This window comes from Triturus cristatus, chromosome 4_2 (genome assembly GCF_964204655.1).
Source record: "Triturus cristatus chromosome 4_2, aTriCri1.1, whole genome shotgun sequence".
Taxonomy (NCBI): Eukaryota; Metazoa; Chordata; class Amphibia; order Caudata; family Salamandridae; genus Triturus; species Triturus cristatus.
The window spans coordinates 194,624,923-194,647,368 of record NC_140586.1 but is presented as its reverse complement, the minus strand read 5'-3'; the positions used below and the strand labels follow the sequence as shown (position 1 = coordinate 194,647,368).

General features: G+C 43.5%; 1 protein-coding gene across 3 annotated transcripts in view; it reads left to right on the top strand.

Moving 5' to 3' along the window:
• TCF20 (transcription factor 20) overlaps positions 1 to 22,446 on the top strand; it is a 226,685-nt gene that overhangs the window by 89,826 nt on the left and 114,413 nt on the right. The window contains exon 1 of one of the 3 annotated variants that reach the window (XM_085601145.1): positions 17,630 to 17,756. The exons of the other annotated variants lie outside the window; for them this stretch is intronic. The gene's annotated coding sequence lies outside the window, so the exon portion shown is untranslated. Of the gene's footprint in view, positions 1 to 17,629; positions 17,757 to 22,446 lie in introns of those variants that run through there. 3 annotated transcript variants of the gene reach the window in all.

Below are 22,446 nucleotides of genomic sequence, written 5' to 3'. Positions count from 1 at the left end.
GTACCAGTGGTGTAGGAGCGCAGGGCAACATGACCCACTCAAGACTTTTCCTGTCGTGAGTCATGGTTCCTCCCCATATTTGTCAATGGTAATAGCATATTGCATTCTACGCAGATCTACTATATATCATGTTAATAATCCCCTTTGAATCACACGTTTTCTGTGAATAGTGTACTCGTAAAAAAAGTTACATATTTTGACTACATAGGAATTAGACTCCATACCAAACTCGCTTGGACCATCAAAAAGAAAAGGCAGTGCGCATAATGAAACAAAATGTGAGGGCAGTCTTGTGCTGCAAGAGAACTCTACGAAACTCCGAATAATAAGTATATAAGAAGGAGGCATTTGCTGCAACAAAATATGGAACTGAAATCTGGGGTTACAAAGTATTCCAGAACTGCAGAAAATTGAGAATTAGTCCCTGTAGAAAACAATGCTTTTGGGTCAGGGTACCCCATTCAAATCTTTAAGGGTGGAGCTTGGCCACAAACCCACTGAACAAATAATACATTTGAGACTGGTCGTTTGGACAAGGATGTACCTAGGTTCAATCCCCCTACCGAGGTTTATTTAAAGGCTATTCAAAAAGTAATTGCCATTGGTCATCATTCTAGGCACTAGCCCATGGATTACCCATGTAAAAAATACGCTACAAAAAATGAAAGTACAGTGATCTCTGGAACAATCTTATTAACTTGAGTGCAATATGTCTGGCACCAAGAAAGACAAGCTACTGGGACAGGAGACTTTGTGAGATTGTAAGCAGCAGTGGATTCCATGTGAGCCATTGCTAGCCGTGCTCCAGGGACCTCCCCCCTTGCTAGGTGTGGCTGGCAGCTTCTGGGTTGGAGGTGAACCGCCTCGAGGTTGGAAGCACGTTCAAAGTGGTTCTCCCCAGCGCTGCATCGGCTCAGAGTTATCTGGGAGCCGGGGGAAGAGGCGTTTGAGGTGGTGCATGCAGACTTTTGGGCTACATTCAATCCGGGGCACGAACAATCCAGACGGTAGCTTGCCACCTCAAATACATCAGGTGAAAAGACTGATAGCTCGCTCCAAAGCATCTCGTAGGGAAAAGACAGTCAGTAACCCCCCCCACCCTTCCCCAGTGCCAAAATGACAAAGTGTACGTCAACCACTGATCCTCTAGTACAGGTGGAAGAGGCCAGTGAAGAGTCATTAAATGCCTCCCCTGATATTGATTCGAAAGAAAAAAACCATGATGTCTTAACCTTACAGTCAGGTGAGGGGTCCCCCACTCTAGCTTTGGACATGGGCACGGGTGTGTCAGCTCAAATAATGAGGAATGATTCAGGAGATGGGGGGGGGGGGGGAGGGGGACCACACCGGCACAAGATGGTTGTAATCTGGAAAATATGACAAAAGCAGCTAAGAGGGATTATCTGCCATTCGCAAGGTATTCAAAGAGTGGGGCAGATGCTGTGCCCTTAGAGACATTAAATAGTAGGGAAGATATGAGTGGTACTCGAGACCGGTCACCAATTCGGTTTGGGGTAGAGAAATCATTAAATGGCCCAAACATTAGGAGAACAGTACTCAAACCAGCTAACTGGCTTGAGTGTGCAGCTTATGCAGGTAATGTTTAGATTTAGACAACATTCTCCTTTGATTGTCGGATACACAGAAGGGGCCGCGAGTTCTGAAAGTATGAGGCTGCAGGGCCGAATAGACAAGGTGCAGTCCTTCTTGGAGATGATCTCGCTAGAAATTTGTGTGCCAAAGAGCAAACTGATGAAGGAAATCACGGCACTTCAAAGATTGAATAAAACGGAGGAGGTGGTATGTCAAATTCCAGCATGCTTGCAAGAACTGGAGCACAGGGTGTCTGATATAGAGGATCGCTCTGTTGTTTGGGACAAGGAGATGAGCAGTGTTGGAAATAAAGATAAGGGATTAATAAATAAAAATCGATGAAAAAGAAAATTATGCGAGATCTAATCTTTGCTTTGTTGGAATACTGGAAGGTGCAGAGAGCATGGGCAATCAACAGAACGTTCTGCAATTCATGGAGTAATTCATCAAATCACATACTTTGGAAGATCCCTGGATAACTTCTCCATCATGCGGGCTCATCGGGTACCTCCGTCGTCAAAATATGAGGGAGATACCCTAATTGTTAGAAAAGGAATTGGTATGTGTAACACAAAGCAAGAGTTCCCTTTTAATTGATCAGAGAATATGCCTGGTCACAAAGATAACGCTGGCCAACCAGATGTGAATGATTATGTGATATAATAAAAGCCCCTCACTGCCATTAGGCTTATAAACTCAAAGTATCCTCGTACTTGCATTGTGAATTTTGTGGACTACCGGATAAAGGAGCTGTTACTTACCAAGACAATCTAGAAGAAATCATTCATGCTAGCAGATCAGGCTGTGGTTAGGATGTTCTCGGACATGTCCGCCGCAGCAGCATGTAGACTGAGAGATTTCTTAGGCCTGATGGGCCATTTCAAAGCAGCAGGGGCATGGGTCTCGCTTGTACAACAATTGAAACTAAAAGTGCTGTTTCAAAACCAGTTCTATTTATGTTCATCTTTAGAGGAGGCCAGGAGCTTAGTGGAAAACTTTTGGAGCTGAAGTGGGGTATCTAGCAGCTCGTAATTTTCTTCTTTGGTCATCTGTGGGAGAAGTGATTCAAGTAGCCGGGGGAGGGATGTTTTTTCTCCTCTTGGAGCTTGGTAGGGTGCAGTGACGTGGCACCCCAAGTAGTGTGGGCAAGCAGGGGGTATGGTGGCAATTCCCCCTCTAGGGTTTTGGGGTTCTCAGGGTGTGCAGGGTGGCAAGGAGGGGGCACAGAGGGGTGGGCGGGGGGGGTGCACCTAGGGTTGATTAAAAACAGAAAAGAGCAGATATGCCAGCAGGAACCTGTAGGTAGTCATAGAAAGTGCAGGAGAGGTCTACTAGCTGTGGTGATCCGAAAGAAAACTGTCCAGCTTCAGTTATTGTTAAATGGCAAAGCGTAAGACTAAGACAAAACAAAGTGAATGTGTAAGATTGAGGTAGTGTCATGTGACGTCAGTGGCATCTTAAATAGGCAAAAATATGGGGCTGTAATGAATTGGTTATTCACCTTCAATCCAGAAGTCCTATATTTAAAGGAGACCCACCTCAAGGAAAACAACCCAAAAATGTGTATTCCTAAGAATTATTCACATGCTTTTTTTGCGTCCGCTGGATTGGCTGTGCTAGGGGTGGCTATCTATCTCTCTAGATCAGTGGATATAGAGGAGAAGGAAGTAATAGGAGATAAAACACGGTAGATTGATCTGGTTAAAAGTTCTGGTCCGGGCAGCTTCCTTTATTCTTCTCAACTGTTATGGCCAGTGCAGAATGAAGATGTCCCCTTATGGGAGATATTTGCTGTCGCATTTGGAGGGGTGGTGGGGAGGCTATTTTAACAACATTCAGGACCTTAAGCCAGATACTTCTAATAGAACAAAAAACAGCTGAAGCCTAATGCCCTTATTACAAGTCTGGCGGTCCAGTGGACCACCGAACCCGTGGTGGCAGACCGCCTGCCGCATTAGGACTGTGGCGGTGGGACCGCTGCTGCCGCCAGGGATCCAAATATAGGGTATAAGGACGATCATAAAATAGCGCAGATTTTCCTGCATCATTATTAAAATATTTACGGGAACAGTAATCAAGTTGCTAGAGATAGTCTTGAGGAGTTTTATGGGGAGATTTGGCTCCCATGTTTGGCTGAGGTGCAGGTAGAATCATTACAGAATGCTATCTCACTCGGGGGGGGGGGGCAGCTTGGGCATTACAAAAGATGCCTAATGTAAAGGGGACTGGCACCGACTGAATTCCAACTGAGGTATATAAAATGTTCCAGAAAGAATTGCTACCATACTTGGTGCAGTTATTTAACAAAATAGGTGGAATGGGGGGAGAGCGGGGGGGGGGGGACCACATTCCTTTGACTTATAAAGAATCTGTAGTCGTAAGTTTGTTAAAAAAGTTCAAAAATACGGTGAGTACTAACTCCTATCAACCAATAAGCCTTCTCAATGCTGATTACAAGTTATTTACTAAGATCTGGGCATCACATATAGTTACTGTTGGACAGACTCTTGCCCATAAGGAGCAAAATAGGGTTTTGCCAAACCGAATAATGGCAGCAAATACGCAGTATTTGGTGCAGGCGATAGATTTTTTTCCTCCAGTGGGCATGATAAAGCAGCAATTGTAATGATTGATGCCGAAAAGGCATTCGACCTGGTTAACTAGGACACCTTGTTCTTTGCACTTCAGAAGGTTTGGGATCCCAGCTAGAATGGTGGCAATGCTTAAGAATTTATATCAAGGGGCTGAAGCATGAGTATTGGGGTGTCCAATGTCCCTGGAACTTTTTGCTTTATTCATCTAACCACTGGGTGAAAGATTACGTAGTGCTGCTAGTATTGTTGCCCCACTACAAGGGATGTCCAAACTAAAGCTATTTGCAGACAATATGGTCTTTTAAATAAGATCCAACCAGGCAAATGTCATTGGTGATATGAATCTTATTTAAGAATATACAAACCTCGGGGATACAAGGTTAATCAAGATAAAACTGTGACCTTGCTTTTTTATGTGTTGCTATCGGTGGTCCCCGTGAAGAATTATAATAATGGTCGCCCTATTCGTTCTCTTGGGATCTATGTAAACAACATCTATGCTGACCTGTTTAAATTAGTTTATAAGATGTTGAGAAAGCAAAAGGCCTTTTGAATAGATGGTCCCAGCTCCCTCTTACATTAATAGGGAGAGTGTCATTGATAAAAATGTATCTCACCTCTGTTTTTAGCATAACAAGGCATTATAAAGTAATAAGGCATTTTTAAAAGAGCTGGATTCCCCAATAATACATTTTATATGGAGAGGAAACAATTCAAAAGTAAGCTATTCAATACTTAAGCTGGACAAGAAACAAGGTGGCCAGGCTCCTCCGGATTTCTATCTGTTACTACTACTTGATATTGAGGTCAGAATGGGTGCAGCTGAGGGAGGTCTCGATTTCTTTTTTTTATTGAGAGGATTGTACAGGAGATCGGAGGCAATCTTCCTTTTTTTAAGAATGCAAGATTGCCAAAAATAACAAAATATAAGCTGCTAGGTGAATTTAAGTGGATAGTGGAAAGGTTTTTTAAAGTTGGGTAAGTCCTGCCATGTCATCGTATGGTAAAGCTGCAGGTATGTCAGGGGCTAGGATTGGTGCTATCGGAAAAGATCTGTCTAATTTGAAACTCCTGAAGGTATCGAGGATTGGGGGATTTTTTATCTAGGAATTCTGATCGTCAACTGGGATGAAATACAGCAACGAGTAGGGATGAAACGTGAAGTTATGGAACAGCTTTGTTCCGATTAAAGGTTTGTTCAGAATCTGCAAGAAATGAGCCATTCACAGAGATGTTGATGAAATTATGGTACAAAAGCAAACTCATGGGGATAGGGAATTGGTATAGGTCCCTTCGAAAATATACAGATTCCTCGTTGATTGAAGGTCACTTGTGGAAGATAGAACAGAAGACAGGATGCCAGCTGTCAGTTGGTGAATAGGAACATATAGCGATATTGGGTTATAAATCCCTTAGGGCAGTGAACTTTAAGAGAATTCGTTTTTTTGATCACGCTGGATGGCATACTACACTTCAAAGGCAATTCATAAAATGTATCCATCTAGCCCTAATAAATGTTTTAGATCTGCCCAATGGGGAAAAGGGGATTGGCTACATATCTTTTTCCGAGTGTCCCAGTCTGGTGTAACAGTGGGAGGCGATATTTCAAGTACTAAGCAAGGGTGTCCAACCACAATCCAGCCAGAAGCAATGCTGGTATTGTTTGTGGATATCTAGTCGAACCTTGCGGCTGGACAAACCTGCTCAGATCTTTTTTGCAGCATCTCTAGCCGTGGCCAGATCATTGACATTACAATGCTGGCAAACAATTATGGTCCGCACTTTAAAAATGTGGTGGGTGAAGCTGCAAAGGACAGGGCTGTTTGAAGAAGCATACGCTAGAAGGATGAGCAGCTTGCTGTATGGGCACCACTGGAGGATATACCCCAACATATAGCAACACCCTAGCTGGTGGGACGGGGGTTCCAGGGCTGTTAGTGTCTTTAGGGACAGTGGGGGGTATTCTGCAACATGAGGCGACCTACCAGAATGATTAACTATCTATCTAGCACTTTAATATTTATAGTGCACAATATATTTTGTGGCTTTAGCCCTTCATGTGTTATCGTCTATGCACTTTAGCAACGAATTCTGTGAAGGAGGTTGATTTGAAATTCCTCAATTTGAATTTGTGCTGGTCTTGCACTGTTATCCATGAAGAAGGTTGATATTTATTATCTCTTGCACATGTTCTTCTCGGGCACTTTTTACTGGGAATTTGCAGTTCCACTTTAGCTTTCCAGCATCCCATGAATATCTGTCCTTTCGTCCGCTAGCACCTTGGTATTTCAAATGAAAGCTGCTGTTAATGTTTGGTGTATGTAGAATATTGTGTATGGTAACTCAGGCCACAAAGAAATGTGCTGGTTGGACTCGACAAAGCATGCTTTCGGCTATATGTGAGATCTATGGTATGAGCATATGGCTTTTATGATTTATGTTGCACTGTATCTGGTCATCTGCTCAATAAAAAAGATTGTTTTGTTTTTTAAAAGCGAGACTATTAGCACCAGAGTGGGTTCTCCTAACCTGATATTAAATACCAGCATAGGATTTGAACCCTTCTTATATAGTAAAACGCCAGAAATAAGACTGTTCACGGTCATAAAAATAAGATTGAGAATCCTGCCCCTCAAATACATTGTAAAAATGGTCTACCAGGACACTATTCTATATAACTATAAATGAGGAGGCCTTGGAAAAATTATTTTCTTTCTCTTTTACGCCAAGATGTCTGCCCTTCTATACGTACTCTGATCCCCTTGTTCAGCAAGTATGGTGTAATGACCACCAAAGAAGCAATGGCGCTGTTCCTCAGGAGTGATACACCTAATAATTTTCTTTTGGTTATTGCCTGTTAGACTTGGCGTGTTTCCCGCCTTTTTGCTTTCTGACCTCCCGTTTTTTTACTCTGTTTTTGCTGGTTTAGTGTCTGCGCACTTTCTCACAGTGTTAAAGTGCAAGTGCTCCTGTTGTACACTGTTATTTTGGATTGGTGTTTCCATGATTGTCATATTTGATATACTGGTAAGACCCTACTTAAGTGCACTGAGTGTGCCAGGGCCTGTAAATGAAATGCAACTAGTGGGCTTGCAGCAATGAGTGTGCCATCCACATGAGTAGACCTGAAAATGTATCTCCGACCTGCCACTGCAGGGTCTGCATGCAGTTTGTATCTGCCATGTCGACCTGACAAGTGCACCCACTTGCCAGGCCCTAACCTCCCCTTTTCTTACATATGTCATCCCTCCAAAACAGAGCCCTAAGAGTCCAAATTAATCAATCTCTGTCTGAGTCCCATGTGATCACGCTTGGCGTTCCTCAAGAATCTGCTCTTTCAACCATTCTATTTAACCTATTCCTGGAACCACTGTCTTACCTCCTGAAATCTTCTAGTATCCAATACCATATGTACGCTGATGACACTCGGCTGTATCTCAAAATCACCTCCCCAGAGGACATTATATCCCTCAATTCCATCTTGCAAAACACACACCTCTGGCTCACGGTTAACCATCCTACACTCAACGCTGCCAAAACCGAATTTCTCCACCGAACTACAGCCCCATGATTGATCTTGGGTTGAAACATCTTACAGCCCTCAAAATGCTCTACCCACATCATAGACTCCGCTAGATCCTTAGGTATTACATTAGACAAACACCTCGGGATCACATCGGCACAGCCAGCAAAGGAGCAAACTATCATTGAGCATTTTGCGGAAACTTAAACCCTTTCTACCACAAGAAGACCTTAAACAAGCGGTCCAAGTCCTAGTATTACCCAGACTGGATTAGGTAGTGCCACACTATGTGGCTTACCTCGATACAAATTGGCCCCTCTACGAGAATCCCTCAACACGGCAGCCAGACTTGTCGTAGGAACGAAAAGAAACACACACATCTCACTGGATCTAAAATCATTAAACTGGCTAGCGAACGAACCAAGAATTCAGCTGAAAATTGCCTGCATGACGCATAAGGCGTTACATCTTTATACCCCCAGTTACCTGGCTCAAAAGCTATAAAAAATCAGGGGGCAGCAGATCCTCACGAAGTGCGGTCACTTTACTTCTGAAAACTCAACGAACTCACAAAAAGAAAACGGGTGCCAGATCGTTCTTGGTTATTGCACCCAAGACATGGAACGCTCTACCACCGGATGTTCGTCTAATCTCCTCTACCTCCTCCTTCAAAAAAGAAGCCAAATCTTTTCTACTGACAGTTTTTACCTTAAGACAATATATTGGCCACATTGAAAATGTATAGCCAGCAAACTCTAATGGGGATTGACCCTCCTATTACTATCTTTATTCAAGACCAATCGGTTTTATCCTATTTTACTTTATGATTTGTTTGGTTCTCACGCATGCGTTTCCTGTTTTTCAGGCCAAATGTTACACTACTTCCTGTCATGTAAAGCGCTTCGATACCCACTAGGGTCACGTTCGCGCTATACAAAACTTTATAAATAAATAAATGTCACCCCTAAGGTAGGCTAAAAGTCAAAAAGCATAATTCCCTTTTGGTACACCAATTTACAAACACTCTTCATGTACGCACATACATCCAACCATAAATCACAGTTACAAAAATAGACCGGATATTGAAACACTTTGTACCCCTAAGGTAGGCACAAGGTACCCCTGTGGGCAAGGTGCTGTGTATGTTAAAGGTAGGACATCTACTGGCGTGTGTAACATGTCCTGGTGGTGAATTGCAGTGTATTTCGTTTTTCACCACTGCAGGGCTATCTATCCCATAGGAAAGAATGGGAATTTTACTTATAACATCTTATAAGCATAACTGCCCATTGGGACAAGATAGGGTAATGGAGCTTAGTATACCTGGACTCAGAATGTAAAAAGGCATCTTTTAGTAAAGGTGATTTTTCTGTTATGTGTTTGAAAATACCACTTTCAGAAAGTAGGTATTTTCTTGCTTAGCCATCCTGTGTGCCTCTGCTGGGTTTGTGGATGGACTGTCTGGTTTGGAGTGACAGGGGCTGGAGATGTACATTCGCTTCAGACAGCCACTGGGGAGGTCGAGGTGTGTCCTGCCTTTCCTGGATGAGTCCGGGCTGGGCTAAATAGACCTGGGCTGCATTTAGAGTAGTGGGAGGAGATTTCCTTGCACCTGAATGGGCCTGGTCAATCTTGAACAATGCTGTTTCCACCTCCTGCCAGGACCTGGGCCAGAGAGGACGGAACTGGTTCGGACTAAGCACAGACATCTCTGTCTGAGAGAACAAAGGAATTTTGAGTATAAATATTGGGGTCCAGACCCCAACACTTTATAACTCACTGGAATCAAGGAACCTGCCTAGACAAAGAGCTGCCAGGAGGGGTACTGCCCCATTGCTGTGTTGTTGCTTTGTTGGGTTGGCCTGCAGTTGCTGCTTCTGCCTTGGGCAGTGAAAGGACTAGACTGAACTTTCTTTTACTTGTGCTGAGTATCTCCAAGTGCTTGAATTAGAGCTTTCCTCCTGTTCTGAAGTCTCAGGGACTGCAAAGCCTTCACCAACCTCTGGGTACCGCTTCTGGAACCACTGTTTCAGTTGCTACAGAGAAGGGAAATGCAACCGACACCGTCGCTGGCTCTGTGTCCTGACCGCACCGTCAGCATCTCGCACCGGTCTCGACGACGACCGCCACTGAGCCGCAGCTTGGATCGTGACCTGTGGGCACCACACCACCTCGCTTCGCCATTCCTGTCTCACGGAAGCAGTCGCTGCTGCTGACTTCGACACCCATGACCATAACGTGGCTGGGGGCACCGCTCGTAAGTTTCACGACGCACCACCTCGTCCTCTCCACAGCAGTCGGAGCCGACCGACGACCGCTCCTCCTAACCAGCTGTGTCACTTGCACCTCACCCTGCACCGTAAGCCTTGGTCTCACAGCACCCTGCGCCGCTTCCATTTCGCAACGCAACTGCAATGGTTGCCACGACCGGCTCACACCAACATGCCAGCCGCAACGAGAAAGCTACTGTCCACGCTTTCGCTGGCCTGTACCGACGCAGTCTGCTGGAACTGTTAGACTCTGTTGTTTTCAGCATTGAGGTAGCCTCGGACGGAGCTACCAAGTCGTACAAACTGTGTTTTTGAGGTATGTTTGCAAATTTAAGGATATCTTGCAAAGGATATATTTTCAAGTACTGTATGTTGGATTAATACCGTTTTGGTCCTGTTTTGGATATATAAAAATATTGGATATTTTTCAAAACTGGTGTGCTGTCTTTTTGTAGTATTTTCACTGTATTACTGTTGGTTATGTGCAAATGCTTTACACACTGTCTCTGAGATAAGCCTGGCTGCTCGTGCAAAGCTACCAAGAGGGTGAGCAGGGGTTATTTTAGGAGTGTAACTCCCTTACCCTGTCTAGGAAGAATGGTCCCTACTTGGACAAACGTACCTACCTCTGCCAACTAGAGACCCCCATTTCTAACATTGCCTATATTACATCAGCATTGAGACTTACCAGAACTGCTTTGAAAATGTGAATCATAGTATTTAATATGAATAATTAGTATTACTATGGTTATCATTTTACTGAATGACCACTGTTCTTTTTTTTAAGTTTTATTCGTAATAGCGTCTAATAGCTTCTTCATTCGACCTTATGTAATATTTCTGTATTTATTTTTTACATTTATTTGTAAACAGCATTGTATGACTTCTTAGCTGGCACAATAAGCGTAACTATAAACACACACACAGCTAGAGTTAAGGAAAAATGATGAAGTTAAGTCTAATGGAATTGTCAACATTGGCTTCAACACTGAACCTAAAAAGATATGAAATTCAAAACATACTACCTTAACTCCCACCCATGCCATCCAGTGTTACTTTGGAAATGAGATGAGGAGTGTTGAAAGATTTTGTATGATCCTGTAACTAAACTGATGAGAACTGAGCTTAAAGTGTAATTGTGTTATTGGTTCTTGATACCAATATGTATTGGTATTTCCTGACAGTGTTTGACTTTAAGGAGTATTTGTAGGTTTCTCGCAGTATCCCTGACTTCTTGCCCTACGTTTTTAAACATTGTTTATATGCTAGTGTTGATTATACTTTGAATACTAAGTGGGATTTCCTCGTTTTGGCATTTAAGAATGTGTGATTCCATCCAAGTGAACTGATTATTGATTTAATAAGTGATATCAGGTATTAGATCTGTGTGAAATAATGTGTGATGTTTTAAAAAGTGCATGTCAATGGTGAAAGTTATGGTAGTACTGTAAATATCGACATCCCATCATCCTCACCTTCCCCTTAAATTTAATTTTTCTGCGTATTTCTTTTTTTTTTTTTGGGGGGTTGAAAACTCATTCCGGCCATTTGAATGTACCCATCTGTATTGCTGAAGGGCTTTTAGTATTTGATGTCCCCTACCTTGCCCAAGGATGCAGAGGGAATAAAGCACCTCCCATCTGCCTTTCACAAGAGTGGGAGTGTATTTTGTACCTCCTACCTTTTTCCAAGGATAGGGAAGCATTTATTACTTCTTCCCATGTTACTCACGGTAGATGCGGAATTACATAGTGTTCTGCTGTTATGTGTAAAGCTTATCCTAGATAAAAGAATGATAGGTACACTGACCCAGTGGGATGCTTGCACATGTGAATGGGCACGTGTTAGCTGTCCATTTCACAGGCCTCCTTCATCAACTTTGCGTTCTTTCTTTTTTAGGATGAAAAATAAAATAGGAGCAGATACCTGACCATTTCCCTCTTTGCAGCTGTAAACTGTGTTCCAGGGCAGCTGTTATATGACCCCAGCAAAAGAAACATTGTTTACGAATATCTGCCTGTGTTCGCGAGTGCAGAGAGAGGTTCAAATATGTCAGCCAGTTACTACAATTTTTAGGTCGAAGCCTACCAGACAGCGCATCTGCCTGGTTTGCTAACAGCATCTTGGGGGCATTCTGAAAGATTCTCTGTCAATGTATTCTGCCCATTGCTTACCATTTGCTTTTTAACACATTTCCTGACTTTCTATTTGCTGGCTTTATTTTAGGCTGCCAGAGTTGAGTTTGTCCTTTCTGTTGCCCAAACTTTATTTACTGTATCCTGAGTGCTTGTTTTCTGTAAATAGGTCATTACATTTTGTTTTTAATTTGTCACATTTGCTATGCATTCAAAGACAGAGGTTAAATGTCACGTTCTGCCTTCTGAGGGAGGTTGGTGCTTACTTTTCTTTATCTGACTTCAAAGTGAGAGAATTTATTTGACAAATGCTGGGAAATTAAAGGCTTTTTTTTAGCACACAACTAAATTGAACTGTGCTCATGTTTCTGAATATATCCGAAGTAGGAAAGTAAACAAGCATTGGCATAGCCAATAGGTCTCGCCTTTGCGACCTTATAAGTGTTTAGTTATCCAGCACAATATTCTTCGTGCAACAACATTAAGTGCTGCATGGCTAAACACTTAATAGGTCCCAAAGGCGAGACCTATTGGCTATGCCAATGCTTATTTTTGAAGTTTCTGGAAGAGGAAGTTTGAAAAAGCACATTGAAGCGATACATTTCGGCTAAGGCGGATACAAAGATCAAAAGAGAAGCTCAAAAGTCAAGGTGTGCGGTAATGCCAGTAAAAAACCTAGTGAAGATAAGTGGATTGGCAGGTTATAAAGAGCACATTTTCATGCTGTTTTATAATAGGTAGCAATGGATCCGGGCAAGAGACTTGTATAAAAATAATGAGGAGACCAAGATCACATGAGTTGGTACACAGAAGAGGAGCAGGATGTTTGGCAAAACACTGATCGATGGGGATAGGCATGCATGAAGAAGGAGCACGGAAAACAGTATGGAGCACGGAAAACAGTATCGGTTTACTGAAATTAAGGTAGCTAGAAGAGACGGAGACATCTTGTGGTATGTACTCAAGAGATAAGAAACAGACGGGAAGCTGGAGGTATAAAGAAATATTTATAAATATTTTTTATTAAATATACAAGAGGAACTAGAGGGGTAGTGTGCATAAAAACAGCTTTGGGTGGGATCGCCACAGTAAAGAAGAATAGACTTTGGGGCTAATATCAAAGCAGGAGTCTGCATTGGGTGCAGTGGACAAGGGACGATGCCAGTCAAATGAGGTCAGGACTATAAATGTAGGAAGAAGAAACGATTGAGAGAAGACATCAAACTGTCAACTGTATCAAAAGCATGCATTTGAGACGAATAAGTCTTGAAAAGGCAAGAAGTGCGACATTTAGTGAATTTAAAGGACAGTTTGGCTGGAATGCATCAGACAGAATCCAAACTGACGAGAGTAGGAGTCGAGAGGAAGAAAACTTAATCCAATCAGAAAGAAATTGAAGAAGGGTGCTAGATTGGAAATATTCAAAAGAGGGGTTAAGAAGTGGAATGATGGTATTGTGTTGAAGAGGTCAGGAAAAAGAGTAGGAAAGGGCAGATTAACAAGTGTAGAAATAAGCATTGGCTCACAGAGAACATCAAAGCGGCCGTGAAAGTGATAGCGATCAAGCGCGGCGCGCGCCCGCGCATATGCACTGTAAGCTATGGCCGGCGGTAGCATTTTTTTTATGCCCTCACTAACTCGCCAGACCAGCGCATGCGCTGTGTCAGGCGAGACCTAAAAAGTAAGTTTATTTTTTTGTAATTCTAAGGTTTGGTGGAAACAAATATTTAAATAGGATCAAAACATCAATACACTAGGTGATGCCATTTCCATATTATTGATGGTGTGCTTTATACTTTTATCAGTAAAACTGTATGTGCTCCAATGTAATGGTCATTTCGATGTAAGATGTGTCATCTGTAATGGCAGTGCGCAGCCACACCATGCATACTCCACTTTATCCCACTGTGCTCTGCACCACTCCACTCCACACCACTTCACACTACGCCACTCCACTCCATCACTGCACTCTACTCTGCACTATTACACTCTACGCCACTACTCTACATCACTCTACTCTATGCCAATGTACTCAACCCCACTCTACACAACTGTGCTCTATTGCAGTATGCATCACTGCCCTCTACACCACCACAGTCTACGCCACTGACCTCCGTTACACTACACTCTATGCCACTCAACTCTATTCCTCTGCACCACTTCACTCTATGCCACTGTACTCTACCGTGCACCACTCCAGTCTATGCCACTTTACTCTAAAACAATCTATTTTGCGCCACTCCACGCTGCACCACCTCACTCTGCTCTACTCTGTACCACAATACACTGCGCAACTGCACTCTAACCACTGCATTCTTTACTAGTGCACTCTACACCACGTTACTAAAATAAACATGCAGTCTACCCCACTCCAGTCTACTCTGACCACTGCACTTTATGCCACTATACAACAGTCTACGCCACTACACTCTACACCATTGTACTCTACATCACTGCACTTTATGCCACTCTACTCTGCTCTACACCACTCTACTGCACTTTACCTCAATACACTATATGCCCCTGCACCCTACGACACTGACCACTAATTAACTATGCCACTACACTGTACGCCACTTCTCTACTCTGAAACAATGTAATTGAATCCACCATACTCTATGCTACTCTATTTCACTCTGCGCTTCTACACTTTAAGCCACTCCACTCTATGCCACTGCAATTTACCTTGCGCCACTCTAATCTATGCCAATGCACTCTACACCACTTTACTCAAAACCAATATACTGTACGCCACTATACTCTATAACCTCTACTCTACACCACTCCATATTACTCTGTGCCACTTTACTCTGCACCACTCTAGTCTGCACTACTCTACTCCACCTCAGTGCACTCTACGACACTCTACTCTACAACACTGCACTCTCCGCAAATGAACTCTGCCACTCTACTCTGTGCCTCTTTGCTGTTCTACTCTATGCACTCTACTATGCACCACTGCACTCTTCACGACTACTCTACACCACTCCATATTACTCTGTGCCACTGTTCGATGTGCCACCTTACTCTGCACCACTCTAGTCTCAGCCACTACACTCCACCTCAGTGCACTCTACGACACACTACACTGCACTCTGCACAATTTAAGTCTATGGCACTCTACTCTGTGCCTCTTTGCCATTCTACTCTATGCACTCTACTATGCACCACTGCACTCTTCACCACTCCAGTCCATTCCACTCTGCACCATTCCATTCTATGCCACTCCACTCTACGCCACTCCAATCTACCCTACTCCACTCTGAAACAATCTACTCTATGCCACTCCACTCTGCGCCATTGTACCCTACGCTACTGCAATTTAGGTTGCGCACCACTCTATTAAAAACCGAAGCACTCTACCCCAATCTACTCTGCACCACTGTACTTTACTCCACGTGACTCTAGGCCACTCTATTCCACTCTACAAAATGCCTCTCCGACACTCCACTCTGTACTGCTCTACTCCATTAAACTCTGCTCCACTCAGACACTCTACTCTACTCCATTCTACGCTACTCCACAGTGCTCTACACAACTCCCTCTATGCCACTTTACTCCACCCTGTTCTAGGACACAAAAAGTTAAAAACTAAAAAAAAATCCTGAGCACCGATAAATCAAATGAGAAGTTCAATACAGTAGTTTTCTGCAATAGGTAGTATTAAACTCCTTGTTTTTATTCATTCTTGGCAGATGCACAGATGGAATTAGCCAACACGTGTTTTGTTGTGGTTATTAATCACCACTGACTTCCTCAGGGCTACAAGCAGAAAACATAAGCCACATATCACAAGGGCGTGGTGGTCGCCTTCTTTCCTTTGAAGCACTGATTCGATACTGTGTTTTGGTTCATAGTTTGGTACATGTCAACTGCACATTGACCCAACTGTGCAGCCGTTCTGTTATTTCTATTCTATGATGCACTGCTCCACTCCACTCTACTGCACTACTCTATGCCACTCCACGACAGACTACTCCGCTCAGTGCCACTTCACTCTACAACACTACTCCACTCTGACACTCTACGATACTCATCTACACTGTGACCGTAAACTCCAACAGCCCACTCTGCGCCCTTCCACTTTATGACACTCTACACCTCTCCATCCTACTTAACTTCGACTCTCTACGCCACTCCATAATACTGTACTCCATGACACTCTTCTTTATGTCACTCCACACCACTCTCCTCTCTGCTACTAACTTTTAGCCATGCTGAACAGCAACAATGCAGGTGTGCCAAATGGCTAAGACCTATTGGCTTTGCCAATGCTTGTTACTGTAGTCTCAAAGTTTGGCAGCTATCGCACAATACAGGATTTTTTAACCTCTCCTACTTCTTTGTTTACTCTGGAAAAGAGGTGGGTTGGGTATTTGGTAAAGACCCTTCACACTCCAACCATTCCGAAGCAGGGAGGGTGTAGGACGTCCACCCTAGCCGGCCTGAGAGGAGATGGGCATTTTGTTGGTCCCCACCTTGCTCAAAGAGAGTTTGGGTATTTAGTGTCTCCTCTTCTTGGCCAGGGGTGGGAGAGGTATGTTAAGACAGCTGTGCTCTTGCTGCCCTGTTAGCATTTGCAAATATGGTGTATGCTGTTTGAATCGTTTCCACTCACTCCTCCTGCTCCCCCATCCACTTCCTAACCCGCCTCTCTCTCCTCAGCCTACCCTTTCCTTGAACACTTCCCTCTTCTTCTCCTCCCCCCTTACCCACGCCTGACACTCTGCATCCCATTTTCCTCTCCTCTTCGATTTCCAACCTTTCTATTTTCCCCACAGACTTATCTTCCCACCTATTTGACCCTTCCCTATACACTACTACCCTTTTCAGTATTACTTTACTCTTCCTTTTCCAGCTATCCGCTTCATTACTTCAACCCACTCAACTCCTCCCTCCTTTCACCAGGAAGAAATCCTTCACCACTCCTTACATCCCTTCACCCACCACCACCGTTCCCTAATGTGCTCACATTTGGAGATTGATAAGAGGGAGATTTCGGCACAAAACACTTAATATCCCTTTACTTGCACCGAAGTGGGGGGAAGTTTAAACAGGCGACAGCTAGAATAAAGCCATTCTATCATAATAAAGTCGATAGTCTCTTGCCTAATGCGCGAGCGTTGGCGTGTGCTCCTTTATTCCACCCTCCTCCTTTTCCCTCCTTCCCTTACTCCTCCTTGCAACCTCGTGTTCCAGACCACCGCCCCTTCCCATTTTCTCCGTTACACTCTTTTTTGAGTGAAGACTCCTGCTTTTTAAGCTAATATTTATCTAAATTCCCCTACTAGGTGTTGTCAGATGTTGGCACGTATGCCACTCATCCCTCCCCCTTTATTCATTCTTCTGCCAGCCTCACGTGACCGGTGGTGCCCCTTTTCTCACCTACCATTATTGTGCTGGCCCCCCCGCTCTGCTCCGGTATCCGTCCCTCCAACGTGTAGGGAGGGGTGGGGGGGGGGGGGGATTCCCCTCCTCTAACGGGACCAGGGGGCGTGGCTCTTATCACGCAGTCGATGATGATAGTGCTACCAACTGGTGACTTCTCGGTGATGCAGCGCTGCGTCCAGCCGCTTCGGGGCGCTAGAAGCAACGAGGACGTCTGCGCTTCCTACAAGACCGACCCCTTGCTGGGACACAGGTCAGCGACTTAGCAGTACAATTAAATGCATTGACGGTGAAAAACTTAAACCTCGACGCTTTTGCTTTCTGGCGGTTAGAAGAGCTGTGTCGTCTCATTATTTATTTTGGGGTGTGTAACTAGACGCACCACCCATGTTTATTAAGCGGATGGTGATACACTTGATTGGTTTTCTGTAAAAACGTTTTTTAATATCTTTATTGACTAATATTTTCAGATTTTTATCCCACTGGTTTCCGTTGCTCGAATAGCGCTTCCGGCGCCATCCGATTACGTCACGGGGTCAGGACTGCCATCTTGGTATGTCCGGAGAGATGAGGGCTGGACCTTGGGCGCATCATTCTACCATGCCTCGGCCTCCCTAGCGTACACCTCCGCGCTGCCCTTTTAACGTCATTGTTTAATGTGTCTTTCGTGCAAGTGATCGTCTTTGTTTCATTTTAGATTTCTGTTTAAAGCAGAAATATTTTAATGTAAATATTAATCAGGTGTTCATTATTTTTAGTGTAGCTACTTTAATTATTTTAGTTAAATATATTTTACTACAATGGCTTACGTATGTAATCGGTAAATTTAGAATAATTAATCTTTAACATTTCATTTTTTAATTTTCCTTTAATATACAGTTTCGATTTAAATTACATGACTATTATTGGGGGTGTTGGCTTTGTGTTGTCTTCCCATATTTCCTGCATCCGCTTTTTCCTTCTCTCCTCTGCGTTCCTCTCTTATGCTCCTCTCTCCTCTTTTCTGCACCTTTCTCTGTTCTGCACCCTCCTCTCTTTCTTGGTCTCTGCCCTCTTCTTTCTGTAACATCTTGCTACCCCTCCCAGCTCGCTTCCTTCTTTGCATAATAACTTTCTCTTCAGCTTTCTTCTCTGCTTCCTTCTACTGTACTTATGCACCATTTCTTGGATTTTCTTGCGTTCGACCCTGTTAACTATTTTAATCCCATCCACTGTCTTTTTACGCCCCTTCCTCTTTATAACTTTATACTTTTCTCTACTGGCTTCTGCTGTACCCTGGACACTACACACCCTCTAATTTCTCACTCGTACCTATCCCTCGCGGAATCTTTCTGGCTTCTTCCGATATTCTTTATTCGCATCTCCTCCCTTTATATCTCTTCTTTGACACCCCCCCCCCCCCTTACCTTTAATCCGTTTGTTTGTTGAACTCGTCTTTGACACGTTTCTCCCTTTTGCCTGTAGTTCACACTCCCCTTCATCTTATAATTTGCCATCTTCCCTTCTGCACTCTTCCATCCCTCTTCTAACTGCATGCACCCTCACGTCCAGTTCTTTAAACTGCCCTCTTTTATGGCCTAATCTTTTTCTTCTTTTGTACACTTTTCACCGCTCCCTTCCTTCTCTGTTCCCCCTTCGTCATTCCCTCCCTAAGTCATATACTCCCGTGTTCTCCCCTCATCACCCTCTTTGTTTCATTTTCTCTTTTTTACCTTGCCTCATTTTCTCTGTCTTCAAAATGCATACATCCAGGATATTTACTGTATGCGCGGTATAGCAGCTCTGACTGCACTTCTCTGGGATGAAATACAACTAACGTCAGTTTCTTTACCTTCCCATCCCAGCCCCGCCCAACTCATCCCCCTCTTACCCCATCCCCATTTATTCAGCATTCCCTCATCACTGCGCACCTCCATCACTTACCTACCACTGTATTTCGACTTCAGTTCATCTAGAGAGGGTTAACTGCATGCTTTAACCACTCGACAGGACAAGCTACAAGATTGAATTCTCTGCAAGTTCACTTAATACCACACCCATGTCATGTCTTGTCCTGATTCTGTATGCATCATTCACAATAAATAGACCGTCCCAGCAGTACTGTTTTTATTATTATTATTTTAATGGAAAATTGACTTGTTATGAAGCAGATTCACCTAGTATATTTAATAAGTTATATGGCATTAATGGTAGGCTTTAACACAGAGTAAGGTTTGCAAGAGGAGACTATTTCCCATATTATAGCCGAGTAGGGTTAGAGAAAAGATTCTTAGTTCGATACCTATAATTCTTTGTCTGTGTTTGCAAGGGTTGGCAGAGAGAGTGCATGGTACTAACTTGCCAGGCAGTGGGTACCCAGTCACTCTGGGTTACAGGTAGTGGTGGTTTTAGTCAGGGCCACACAGGGGCAGATATTGCAGGGATATAAGTCGTCCAGTGGAACAGTCTGATTGTCGATGGATAAGTGAGTGGCTGCGCGATGAGGTGAGCCTCTCTGGCTGTTGATTAAATGAATGGATTCATTATACAATGGTTGAAACCCAGGTCTGACATTGTCATCCGTTACTTAAAGATTCATTGCACAAAGGAGGGTACATGTGGGCCAATGCAGTCACCAGCTGCTTGAAGAAATTGAGGCATCAATGCAGAATTTAGGTATTTAGGTCCCATGATTATTGGACACAGACCAGATGAAGTAAGCTGGCATCTGGGGCTGCATGCATGGAGTGCACAGGTTAGATAAGAAATAGTTGGCAGTTCCTGAGTTTTTCTGTTTCGACCTGCTTGATCTGCTCTGTTAATGTTTCCTTCGAACTCTGTTTAGGGGTGAACAAGAATATTCTCTCCACACCAGGCAGTTTTCCTCATGGTTCCTTCAGCAGCAGAGATTAATATCAGCAGAATGATTCTGCCCCTTACCTCTTGAAAGAGAGACAGCCACTGAGAATGTTTCAGGCCCTTGCCTTATACACTGGTGTACAGTGCTTCTTGAATGAAAAGGTAAAATCTGGCTTTGAGGGTAGAGCAGTCTCCTGTCCGGTCCAAAGAACAGTTTACCTTTCCAACTCTCCAGTCAAGTCCAGAGTCTTTGGTGGGAGTAAATCGCAACTCAGCTTATAATTCTTTTAGTTAGACTTCGCTCCATGGCAACCATTTGGAGGTAACATTGCGACTTTGAAGGGATTGCAGGTAGACCGTTCCGGTCTCTGCTGAAAGCACAGGAGTTAGTGAAGGGGGTGTGACCTTTCTGTGGGGCATATGTCCCAGCTGAGTTTCCAGGCCAAAGTCTTTATCTAAGTGTTACACTCCGGCCAAGTCGCAGCTTGATAAGTTGAGTTTCTGTCACTTGGCAACATAAAGTCTTTTCTCTGGATGATGATTCAAAGCCTGGCACAGTACTAGGCTTCTTATAGATATTCAATGGGATGTGGGAATTGCAATAATAACGCAGGGGGACTTGAAGAGATAGGTAACTCTGGTTGCAATAGACCATAAAAACCATGGTAGAACTTTAGGGGCTACATACGCGGAGGCTTGATCCCCAGTATGGAACACCACCTCACATGTGCCCAGAATACTCAAGCACAGGCCAGAAACACTGAGTAAAATTGAGGGGTCCAGCCATAAAATACTGCTTGGATTTTACCATGGCTATCCAACAGGCAATCTTTCCACTGTGAATCAGGTAAAAGCATGTTCCCCCCCACTACTGTAATTCCACAACCATCAACCGTTAGTGGCTTCATGTTCATGTCATGGGCATGATAGTCACCCACAATAAAAGCACTACAGCTTTTGGTCTTTCACAGCACCCCAAAAAGCCTGTCACTTAAGTGTAGAGCAAGACACCATGCTGGTCAAGAGACTTGTAACATGGATCTCTTGCACCAGAAAATATACCGGGTACTCCAACCTGGTTACTGACTTTGATTCAGAGTCTAATTTCCTTCTGACCCCAAATCCAACCTTGACACTCACGTTGACCCTATGCTAACCTTTAAGCTAACACTAATCAGAGGCCTGCTTTTAAGCTCATTGCTAACCCATATCCGCACTTTAATTTCTTCAGTTCAGTATCATTTATTTCTGCAATTTTGTTTTTTTAGTTACATATTTTTTTACTGAAATGTGTCGTCTCTGAACAAAATTGATGGGAGTGGTTGAAAACCTTCTTGTTAATGGTTATTTCAGTTATTAACTTTATATTATTTGCTTATTTTGGTGTGATTTACGCAGCCTAATCTAGAGAGCTGCGTATGGGTCTTCTTAAGCTCCATAACCAAGTAGTCATCGAGTGAGAGAGAATGTCGGCTCCAAGACCAGTACTGTCCTAGGCCTCTCTGGAGGATGCCTAGCTTTTAAGAGTGGAACTCAGACCCGCGTTCTTCAACTTTTTTTTTCTTTTTTAATTTATTGTTTATATTGATCACTTTTTTATATATATCTTTATCAACATTTAAAACACTTGTGACAAGACATATGTACATTCTCGGAGCTATACACCAAATGTCATATAATCGTAGACACAAGTATAACTGGACCGCGTTCTCCAACTTATTCAACTTCGACTGTCAATCTGGGAAGGAGTTGTCTCTTAACGTTTGGGACTCCAATTAAGAGCAGTTAGTTTTTCATATCTAGCTTGCACACTTTCTTTTATGCATTATTTATCTATACTGACTGTATAGGGTTGGTTGTTGGCTTTGTATGATCTGTTGTGAGCTTTATAGAAGTTGGATGAATGTTTGCATGAGTTTGGGGTTGAGTGGAAGTTTGCTGGTGTTATGCAAGGATTTGCTGGCTACTATGCAATGGTCTGTTGGGGACAGCAAGGATCATTACAATGCTGTGTAAGAGTCGTTATGCCTTACATAGGGTCTGCTGTGGGATTTTCAAGTGTCTGGGGCCTTGTTGCCCAACCTGTTGGAGGCTGTGCTGGGGTC